Raw genomic sequence first — 11,821 nt, forward strand, 5'->3', positions numbered from 1 at the left:
AAGAATTACAGATTCCTAAACCTAGTAAGGGAAAGCGATTCTACTCCAATTGCATTCATCAGTTGGATGAGAGTGAGAATAGAAAGGAAGACGAGATGAAGAATGGAGTATAGCATTACCTCTAGAGTACAACCCTACTCCTATGCCCCTCAATCCTATATATACTACTTAGTCAAACCCTTAACTACTTCTATATCTTAGAACAACCCTGCTCTCTGATCGACATTTTATAGTTTTCATATCTATGGAAAGAGTAAACTAGGAGAGGATTCTAAAAAATTTTATCGAGTCGAACAACAAAAAGAGAAAGATAGAATACCTTTCTTAGCTAGCCTAGCGTGCTATAAACCTACAGGGAACAAGATCCAGATCGAAGACATTCCTTTCATTCTTTTATACCCCTCTCTTCTTAGTTGCTCCTCTTTTTAGGGATCTAATGGTCGTAGACCACCTTCTTATGACTATGTTGAAGAATTCTTTCCCCTCTTTGAGTTCTCGAGTGAAAGGGTCCAAGCCATAGGAAAATATCCAGTTTCTCTCATAACATATGATGTTTATCCTGAATCAGCATTCCCGACGAGGGTTTATGAATCACTCAAATGAGACTTTCTAGCCGCATTTGAATCAACATCCCTACACATATGTTTATGTGCAGAGGCATCCAAATCCGAATCCATAGAATCTATTGGAGAATCCCCATCCGCACCTGAATTGGCTAAATCTAGTATATTGGGTCTTTTTTCGATGAGGGAAAAAATCTTTTTATAAGGCATCTCGACGAAAGAGGACTGAGAACCATAAGGCGAGCACCAAAATGATAGCACAAACTGCTCCCACAGATACGCATGATAAGGGGGTATGGGGACAACCAGGCCACCACTTTTACTAGATATGGGTTCGGACGACCCAAGAGTCCGGCACTAGAATCCAACCCTTAAGAGGCTAAGGTCCAAAGGGATACCGTAGGAAGTAAGCTTCATCTGTAACCTTAAGGAATACAGAAAGTTACCCATAATTCCTAGCAAGGACTTTGCTTGCTATTCATTCCTAAATCCCTTTCACGCAACACTAGCTAACTCGATGGGACGTCAACAGTGGGAATGCCAAAAGAAGACCTGGACCTGGTTCACACAGTCAAGAAGCAAAGACCTCTTTCTTTTTAGGAGCTTTCGTAATGGCTATAAAGAATTCTACGCACCTCGTGAAAGGCTATTGGGATCGATCCCTTCAACCCTCCTTGGTGTGAAAGGTCGCAAGAGAAAAGAAAACTATTCTTTGTCAGCAGCTTTTTCAACCTACCCGAGGTAAGAAAGTAAAGCAACCAATAGCATTTTTACCTACTATGCCTTTCACTGGGTGAGGAAAAAGTAGTTACCACTAGCCCGGTCTTCCTTATTAATTATTGATAAGGCACAGGGAAAGCATCATCCTTATAAGACTATTGCTAAACAAAAGAAATTCTTTTTCAGATTCAACCTTGAGAGGGCAACTTGAGAAATCAAAGCTACACCCTCTTCCACTACTGACTATGAATAGTTAACAGCTAATGATTTTGACTTTACTAAGCCAGTTCGATAAATTAAGTTCCATGCTTGAAACAAAAAATAAAAAAGAAGGGGAAGGGGTCGTCCAAAGGTGTGGAGATAAGGTGGAAGACAAAAAAGCTATATTTATAATAATAAAGAGAATGCATCATGGTGGAGGTACCTCCATCAGAATAAAGGGGATTCCCCCCTTTTCTGTAGAAAGAAGGAGTGCACAACGCTTAGTAGATAATGGATCTACTTGTAACATCCAAATGTTAATGGGTTGTTATTTCTGGTCGAAAAGAATGATACCATTGATAACTTTCCTATTTGATTTTTTGCAGGGTGTTTGGACTACTTCCTTCTTATTGATGCTAAATGGAGTATTGGTAAGGGTGATGTGTAAAAGGATATTGATAGGATGGTATAAGAATGACATTTGTCGTCTTATCCTTTTCTTTATACACTAACATTTTACTATAATCTCCGATCCTTTATTGGAGAGATCCGTAGCCGGACCACTCTTCATAGATAGGATTCCTGGTTGGAACCCAGGCGCCCCCCACCCAGACCAATTCATTCGATCCGACAGGGTGATCGAGGATCAATCGATTGATTTCTTCCCCAATTAGCCCTAATTAGAGTAGAGGCAAAAACCTCCAGATCCTATATCGATCTCTTCCGACGTGGTCCTTTAGAAGGGACCATTAGGTTGTTATCTCTGGTGTCATTACCATTGATAACTTCCCTTTCTTTGTTCCAATTATCGGGGATTGCTTCTTACGAAGAGGGCCAATATGTGAATATGAGGGAGAAGAATCTGCAATCTGTAGTTAGTTTGTATATTCTTTTTCTTATTTTAGATAAAATGTTATTCTTTTTATAAGTCTAATAGCAACATTTGCCTTCTTTCTCAAGATACCTCCGAAAGGAGGTTTCCAACCTAATAAAATTCTTAATTATTATAAATAATAATTGGGTTGGGCGGATAGTATTCTATACTTTGTGTAGCTTTGCATCCCATTGTTCTAAATTCCAGAGTATTGTCTATCTTGAAGGGGACCAATCGTTCCTAGGGAATGTCATGGTACTAACCATATCATAGACGGAACAAAGTCATAAGAATAATAAAGAGAATCTATTCAAATTCATATTTGAAAATGGGATTATCAACTATACTTGACCGGAAAAACCAGCCAATCTACTCTCTTGTTCTCCCCCTGTAACTTGATAAATGATAAGAGAAGAAGAAATCGTTGCATAGAAAGTCGTGCTTACTATCTCCTCCATCATTGTTATGTAAGAGGAAAAAAGAAAAAAGCTTACTTTTAGGTAGTGGCCTAAGCGCTAAGAAGTGAACATCGTGCTACTCAGACTATATGCTTAACACATGCAAGTAGAACCTTGGTTCTTGGAGTTTGAAAGAGAAGGGGAAGAAGTGGGGTAGAGGAATTGGTCAACTCATCAGGCTCATGACCTGAAGATTACAGGTTCGAATCCTGTCCCCGCCTAATCAGTGGAACATTATTCACCGGGATAAAAGGCCAGTCCCAACCCGTCTACAAAATGGGGCTAGTGTTCAGTCTTGGTTGGTTTCACCTCTTTGCAGGGCGATGACACCAGTAGCTGTGGAGCACAGATGAACATTTCTTTCACTATTGAATTCCAACGTTAGAGCTCTTTTCCAACCAGTTAAGTGGCTTTCCGCTCCTTCTACTCTAAACTACTGTGTGCCTATTTGGAGCTTTTCACAGTCAAAGGGGTGGCAAGATCGGCATGCCTTCTAATTATAGTTGACTTTAAGCGCACCTGAACTGCCCATAGTCATCTATTTATGGGCTTTTACTCAATAGTCAATCAATTCATTTTTCCTCTTTCTAACGCACACATCAAATATTTGTTTATATAGTGTATGAAGTCTAACTAATGAAAAGTGCTTATGAATTAGTTCCAAGAAAGAGGCCGTTCACGTCAGGAATAGAGGCCGTTAAGGATGTACTTGCCTTTCCTTTTTTTCGTTGAGATTGGGTTGGTGTTCAGTGTACCGCTTGGATGCCTATGCTTTGAAAGCCTACATAGTGTAAAAGATTGAAAAGAATGCATTGGATGGATGCCCGGGCATTGAGAAAGAAGGACGCTTTCAGAGGCGAAAGGCCATGGGGTGATATCGTCTGTGAACCATGGATCTCCGATCGGGAAATCGTATCCAAGCTCCATGGCTAGTCTGCGCTCTTTGAACATTTCAAACATAGTGAACTGAAACATCTTGGTAGCTAAAGGAAGGGAAATCAACTGAGACCCCCTAAGTAGCGGCGAGCGAGAGCGGATTGGGGGTTTGAAGAAAAACAAACACGAAGCTTTGTTCCTCTCCTTTTAGGTGAGCTACTTCATTCCTCAGCAAAGTGTTCACTTTTTTTTCGCCAGGTTTCATTCAATTTGTTGTGGATTAGATGATGGAAACACCAGCAAGCTACAGCTTCAAAGGTTGCCTTATTTAGAAAAGGAGAAAGTGCTTTTTTATAGATGTTGAGGTTGAGTAAGGGGGCAGAACTTAAAGAGCGAAGCGAGCCGCGCTAGCCTAGCAACATTTTTCAGCAGCAAGCTACGGTCTAATGACTCCCTAACCTAGCTTGGGGCGAGAACTCCGAAATCCAAAATGTTGGTTAGGGTTCCTCTCCTTGCAAGCTACTTCGTTCCAAACATTTCTCTAATCATAAGCTAAGCTTTCAAGCCACCGCCCTTTAAAGGAGCGGGCACAGTGAACTGTAATTGTGAAAAGATTGGAATATCTGGCCAAAGAAGGTGATCGCCCTGTAGATTCGTTCCCATGGTTCGATCCTTCCCAATAAAACACGGTGTGTTCCAATTCTGATCGCTTTTACATGAGAAAGAGGGACCACCCTCTAAGCCTAAGTATTCCTCAATGATCGATAGCATACAAGTATCGTGAGGGAAAGGTGAAAAGAACCCTATTTAGGGAGTGCAATAGAGAACCTGAGATCCGATGCGAACAATCAGTCGAAGAAGCGGAGCTTAGAGCCTTCACTTTATATAAAGCGTACTCACTCTAATGGCGTACCTTTTGCATGATGGGTAAGCGAGGAAATGGGAACAGCGGATCAAGCCATTAGGTGTAGGCACTTTCCAGAGGTGGAATCTTCTAGTTCTTCCTATTTAACCCCAAACTGATTGATCTAGCCATGAGCAGGTTGAAGAGAGCTCTAACAGGCCCTGGAGGATCGAACCCACGTATGTAGTAAAATACAGGGATGACTTGTGGCTAGGGGTGAAAGGCTAACCAAAATTGGATATAGCTGGTTTTCCATGAAATATATTTCAGTAAAGCGTATGATGTCAATAGCCCGAGGTAGATCACTCAATGGGCTAGGGTGGCCTCATTTCACCTTACCAACCCCAAGGAAACTCCAAATACAGGCCTAGATCATTTGTACAGACAGACTTTTTGGATACTAAGATCCAAAGTCAAGAGGGAAATAGCCCAGATCGTATGCTAAGGTCCCTAAGCAATCACTCAGTGGAAAAGAAAGTGATCGAGAGATGAAAACCAGGAGGTGGGATTGGAAGCAGCCATCCTTTGAAGAAAGTGTAATAGCTCACTGGTCGAGCTCCATGGCACCGAAAATGTATCAGGGCTCAAGTGATTTACCGAAGCGACGAGACCTTGAAAGCTTCTTTTTCAAGTGTTAGTAGCGGAACGTTCTGTCAATCAGGGAGTGTTTTTGGTGACAAGACCTGGAGATATCAGAAGTGAGAATGCTGACATGAGTAATGAAAAATCCTGTGAAAAACATGATCGCCTGCTAGTGAAAGGTTTTCTGCATTCAGTCAATCTACGCAGAGTGAATCGATTCTTAAGGAACCCCTGAAAGGGCCTAGTCCGATGGGTACACAAAAGTGACGAAGTTTCTTTGACTATAGAACCATGCCTGTCTGTTGGAGCGAATTGGATGATCGGGCTGAGGGCTGCCCCCTCTTTCCCTCACTCTCCTTTCCCTAATATGTACCTTGAGTCATCAAACCTTTCTGACTAGGCCTGGCCCGGTCGCCCTATGCGAATGGCGCTTGAAAAGGTGAAACTCTAGATGTAGTTTGGTGACCTATCTTCAGTAGGGGCCTTTAGTCTTTTGATTAGAGTAGGGCTCGCGAGAGAGCAGAGCGTACCGCCCTGTCATTGTCACGAGTCTGTTTATAGTCTCAACTGTTGTCATAGTTAACAAGGTTGAAACTTCCAGGAAAAAACTTTGAATTGGGAGGGCGATCCTCCTGGTGAACTGACCGTACCCCAAACCAACATAGGTGAACAAGTAGAGTATACTAGGGCACTTGAGAGAACCATATCGAAGGAACTTGGCAAAATGACCCCATAACTTTGGGAGAAGGGGTGCTCTCCTATCTTTTGATTATGAAAGCGGCACATACCAGGGGGTAGTGACTGTTTATTAAAAACACAAGACTCTGCTAAGTGGTAACACGATGTATAGAGTCAGACACCTGCCCAGTGCTGGAAGGTTGGAAGGAGAAGTGTTATAAGATTTTAATGGAAGCTCCGGTAAACGGCGACAGTAACTCTAACTGTCCTAAGGTAGCGAAATTCCTTGTCACATAAGTAACGACCTGGACAAATGGTGTAACGACTACCCCGCTGTCTCCGACATGGACTCGGTGAAATTGAATTATTCGTGAAGATGCGGAGTACCAACGGCTAGACGGTAAGACCCCATGCACCTTAACTATATCTTCGCAGTGACAACCTTAATCAAATATGTAGGATAGGTGGGAGGTGGTGACACACAACGATCAATCTTGAAAGACCACTCTTTCATCCAAGGATGCCTAACCGCCGCACCGATCATTTGAGAGGAGGCGGTACACTGGGAGGTGGGTAGTTTATCTGTGGCGGATGCGTCCTAAAGAGTAACGGAGGTGTACGAAGGTAGGCTCAAGCTAAGATTATGCTCGTGACCATAATGGTATAACCCTGCCTCACTGTGAGACCGACTTGTTGAACAGAGACGAAAGTCGGCCATAGTGATCTAGGAGTCCTGTGTGGAAGGGCTCTCGCTCAACGGATCAAAGGTACGCCGGGGATAACAGGCTGATGACTCCCAAGAGCTCTTATCGACGAAGTCGTTTAGCACCTTGATGTCGACTCATCACATCCTGTGGTTGAAGAAGGTCCCAAGGGTTCGGTTGTTCATCAATTCAAGTGGTACGTGAGTTGGGTTTAGAACATTGTGAGACCGTTTAGTTCCTATCTACCGTTGGTGTTAAAGAGAGAACTGTGAGGAGCCAACCCTAGTACGAGAGGAATGGGTTGGGTTAGCCTATGGTGTACCGGTTGTTTTGCCAATAGCAGCACCGGGCAGCTAAGTTGGTATGGAAGAAATGTTGTGCCATGGGAAATCCCTCTCTATACAAATTCTCAAATGAGATTTTTGAATAGAACTTCAATAGGCGAGAGGTGTAAGCACTTCAAGGTATGAAACGATCTCGTACTAAATGAAATGACTTTCACTTTCCATAACAAAAGTGAAAGAAAGTCAACCTATTCCTGAAATTGCAGTCAGTCTCGCTACCTCTTTAGTTGTCGCCCCCTACTTGCTCATTCGCAATTACTACCATAAGAAAGTCGCCCCTATCTCTAAAGGGGCTTATGCACTCCATGACTTTCTAGCTTAAAAACTTTCTCCTTTATCCCATGCTTTCTGTTGGTCAACAACCAACCAAAGTGCTCTATGCTTCTTCACTATTCGTACAGGAAAGGTGGAAGAAATTCAATCTCTCTTTTTGGGAGTAGAGTAGTCAAAGAATGAACCAAACCCATGCAAAACGATTTTCTTCTACCCACCGCAAGTGATCTGTGCTTTATGCAGAGTTCCACTTCTTCGTTCCCTTGTTCTATTAGTAGAGCCTCTTCTACTATTTCAACTAGGTCGGACGCGCAAAGCGCTCCACATGAGTTAACTCAGTTATTTGATGACATCTGCAAAATAGCATGGATTTGCTTCGACTCTGAGGTAGAGAATTACCTACCGAGTGGAACATTGCAGATCTTATTCAGGCTGTTATGGGAGATGAGGCTCTTCAAATTCCAGGACACCTTCAAGCTACCTATTACGATGTTCTTTTAAGGGGGTCTTTGAGTTGGCTTTTAGAAGATATCTCGAATTTTCTAGATTTAACCTACAATGTCCTCTAGTATGAGGGTACTTAGTGGATCTCTACACCACTTTCTTTCGATTCTATAACGGAGGGTCCACATTAAATAGATTGGGCTCACAGAGTACTTTAGGGATGGAGTGAAGAGCCACAAAAGAACCTATCAGGAACTGTATAAAAAGGAGTCAAGAACTACATAGATCTAAGACTTTCATTCCTTGGTCTGGGAGGTAAGTTATGTAGGCGTACAACTCTTCAGGCGGTTGTATTCGATAAAGAATTACCAAAGAATCGATTAGTAGAATTCCTGTGCTAGAAGACCTTCTCGCAGATGATTTCTAGTCAGTGTGCCGCGAGTGGCTTCTCGATGAATAAGCTGCGATTACTCTTGTTGATACAGTTTTATTTTTTTAGGCAGTTTCATATTCTAATGATCCCGTCTTACTTGATGATAAGGATTTGCTTTCCCAATTTGAAAAAAGGAGATCTGTGTCACTCTCACTATGCTTCAAACATGAAATTCTACTGCTTTCAGCGGCTCGAATAGATGGATTTGAGAACTTGTTTCAGGGTTGCCCCATGGGAGAACTTTCATAATCTCTTTTGCTCTCGGATCTAATTGTCTGCTTAGTGACTCGATCTCTCTTTATTTTAAAGCTCGTGCAAAGCAGTAACTATCTGAAGGCCTCGTACCGGTGCTAGTTCAACCTTCTTCGGTCTCTTTCAGCAGTGGGCTTAATTTTTTTATTAGTATTGAATTCATGTCATTGTCTCTCATCATCCTTGTTAGAAAAGGAACAAGAAACTCTTTTTATGGGAGGGGAAGGTCATATTTAGGAAAAAATGATCAGAATTCCTCCACTACGGATAGACTAATCTGAAGAGCGGAGACTTGATTCGATATTTACAGTTGCTATAGGTTAGGGCTTCTATCGTGCTATTCTATTTCTATAGAGAGGTAGGCGACAAAGACAAGGGATCTCTCTCGCTATGGATAGTTGCTGTTTGCGAGAAGCTTTTGTTCTACTTTATCCTTTCAATAATTATATTGAATAAAGAAAAATTGATCCACTGGTATTTCGATGCTCGATCTCTACTCCTCGAAAGCTCACTCACTATCTATGGCTCACTTAGGGCTAGAAAGATAGGATTCTTCATACAAAGCCAACCGGGACCCTTCTTTCCAAACTCGCTCGACACACAAAAGAAAAGAGGAAAGACGAGAATCGGCGCAAGGATCAAAACACTTAATAGACATAGAAGAGTAAAATAAATGCTTCCTAGCCTACCAAAAACTTGGTTAAAGCTAGTTAGGTCCTCCGGTCAGTCAATTGTTGACACCGGATTAGGTTTGACCTTCCTTCTCAATGTCCAGACAAACATGCATTCTTTTCTCTATAGTATGGTAGAGTATGGTAGACTTATAACAAATCCAATCGGAAACCTTAATTCTAGAGATCAAACTAGAAAGGATAATATGGTAAAGTCAAAGAGGAAGAAGAATGCCATCATAGAGGGATCAGCGTGTAAACTTGAAGGGCTAGGGAACTCCTTTAGCTCAATAATGAAAGTTAGAGTCGATCAGAGAAGGTCTTACCTCTTAGATGACCCAACCAAGTCATTAAGCTATTGTATGGATCCTCCTAACTGTAGTTACTTAAGGTCGAGTAGTAGACGGGTGAGGCCCACAGTTCTAATAGGTTTTCACTTAAGCTTTCAACAGCAAAGCAAGTCTACAAGCCACTGCAGTGAGGTTATAGGTCTGATTTCTTTCTCGTATTGAGATCTTAGAATGCTATACGCAGCCCCCCTGCAAGGTTACTTTAGAGAGCGGTATTTTCTGTATAAGATTGGCATCCCTATTCATTGGTTACTTAGTACTTAGGTCGTGAGTTCCGATCTTAGTAGCCTTTATTCCCATACCGCGTAAGAACATAGGTTTTTTTCCCTCAGTTTCTGCTCTCCTTGCTTTAACTAAAGAAATACCTTTAACTTTAAGTAGGACTCTAAGAGCTCTACCTTAGAATGAGTTAGATTTCCTACAAGAACGAATGGTGGGACGCTAAAGAGATGGCTATGAGACTAGTGAAATCAGGTAATCGACCAAGTAATCCACATACATGATAAAAGAGCATTCCAGCCCTAGTGTACTTATCCACTAGCATTGAAGGAAAAGAATGACAAGGTCTGCTTCCACAGTAAGGATTGCCGCTTAGTCCAATCCAAGAGCAAACAAGGCATGCCTCATTAAGAAAGAACCCGAGCTAAGAGCGGGGCAGTTTAATTAAGGTATAGAGAAAGCTCCAAGCAGCTACCATTGATCAACATTATTCAGGCACATCAATCAAAGATCTTGCTTACCGGATAACTTTCCTGGTAAAGCAGAGAAAGTTTGACAAGCTAAGAAAGTCTCGTTGAAAGTAGGAACTCAAACTATGATGACTATTTTCACTAGTTTCAAAGGGTTGATTGACCCTTGGGATTGAATCTGGCTAGGGGTGTCCTCGTAAAGACAAAAACCTCGTTACGCAAAAAATAGTAGAGGTGCAACAACACTTTGGTAGTGAGTGAAAACTTACTTTCTGTCTGGTTAGTAGGAATTTCTTGCCTGCTAAGGGATTAGTCCAAGTTAGACCGAGAAGTAAGAGTTTGTAATTGAAGTGGGGGGGGGGGGGGCTGAATAGAGAAATTCTCTTCCCACGTAGCGCTAAGAAGCAAGTTCCGACAGCCTATGATGAAATAGCACAAAACAAAAAAGGGCTATGCGAATAATAGTATTAGTAGTTCGTAAGGCTAATTTTGAGCTAGATAGTGGATTGAAGTTCACTGTAGCACTATTTGACCATGAAGGTTAATTTAGTGTACCATGAACTCCATCCCATATATTTTGGATGTTGTGGCATCAGTTATCTAGCTACATTCTATTACCGGTTGACACCATTTTGGAAAACTTTGATTCTGGTTACTACTTGTTAAATTCCGTTAGGTTCTTTGTCAAATACTAACTAATTTGAATCCATATTCTTTGGGGGTGTAACTTTGGTTGTTCTTTCCTTCCAGTAAAGATAGACCCTATCAAAAACTAGTTCCAGAAGCATCTTCCATTCATCTTGACCTAGACTGATCTTTGTTCTGATGATGATAAATCATCATAAATTTGTATAGTATATATACCCCCCGAGCCCTCTTTTTGTACCATTTTATTCTTTCTAAAAGAGGGCCTAGAACTGGTCTCTCTTCACAGCCCCTAAAGGCGTTAGGAAGAGATTTAATCAACCAGCGTAATTACTTCAATCGATAGAAAAATCTATCAAGACCAAAAACAAAGAATACCATCTCTCAGGGAGTCTTTTTATTTTTCATATCTTGACTTGAGAATTCTCCTCACGCTTTTCCATCACGATTTTCTCTTCGAGAACACTCGCCTTGTCGATTCTTCCCCTCGTTCCTTTTATCTTGGACATTGAGATGTTCATGTAAAGCATTCTTTTCTACCCTATGTAGGCGACACAAGCTACAAAGCTGTAGACTTAAGACCTAAGGATATTTCTTTGATGGGTGATCGGGTCTTAGAATCCTCAGGAAAGTGTAAGCACCTGTATACAATTTTGATTTTGCTTTCTATATATAGATATGGCTTTCTCTTGATGGAATATACCAAGAAAAATCTTATTTTTACAACCACAACTCAGTGAAGTAGGCGACAACAGCTATTAGGGTCTGTCCTAAGGCATTGGCTCTCTAAAAAAAAGATTTCCTATCGTTGCATGGGTTCATTTTTGTATAAAACATATTGACTACAAATTGAATAAAGAAAGAATGTTGACTGTTCAACAACATGAATACCAAAATCTCGACTTAGAATAATCAAATGCCCATCACGAGTCATATGGGCACCCCCACCAGGTAGAATAGTTATGATATCCCCATCATGATCTAACTCTAAGAGAATACTATTCATTTTTTCTTCACACTGCTGCTAGCTTTGGAGACTAAACAATGGAAATAATACGTAACAATAAGCCACGTAACGATAATAAGAAAGACTAGGGTATAGCTGTTTAAATCTCTGGTCGAAATCATCCAACATCAAATTGTATAAGACCTTAGTGATT

The 11,821-nt window shown here is 41.4% G+C and overlaps 1 non-coding gene across 1 annotated transcript; it reads left to right on the plus strand.

The window, feature by feature from the left end:
- The first annotated feature begins 2,963 nt into the window (after nt 1-2,963).
- TRNAM-CAU lies at nt 2,964-3,037 on the plus strand. Its single transcript has one exon. It is a non-coding gene; the product is annotated as a tRNA-Met (tRNA).
- The last annotated feature ends 8,784 nt before the right edge of the window (nt 3,038-11,821 follow it).

The sequence above is a fragment of the Capsicum annuum genome, chromosome 10, assembly GCF_002878395.1.
Source record: "Capsicum annuum cultivar UCD-10X-F1 chromosome 10, UCD10Xv1.1, whole genome shotgun sequence".
In the NCBI taxonomy this organism is placed as follows: Eukaryota; Viridiplantae; Streptophyta; class Magnoliopsida; order Solanales; family Solanaceae; genus Capsicum; species Capsicum annuum.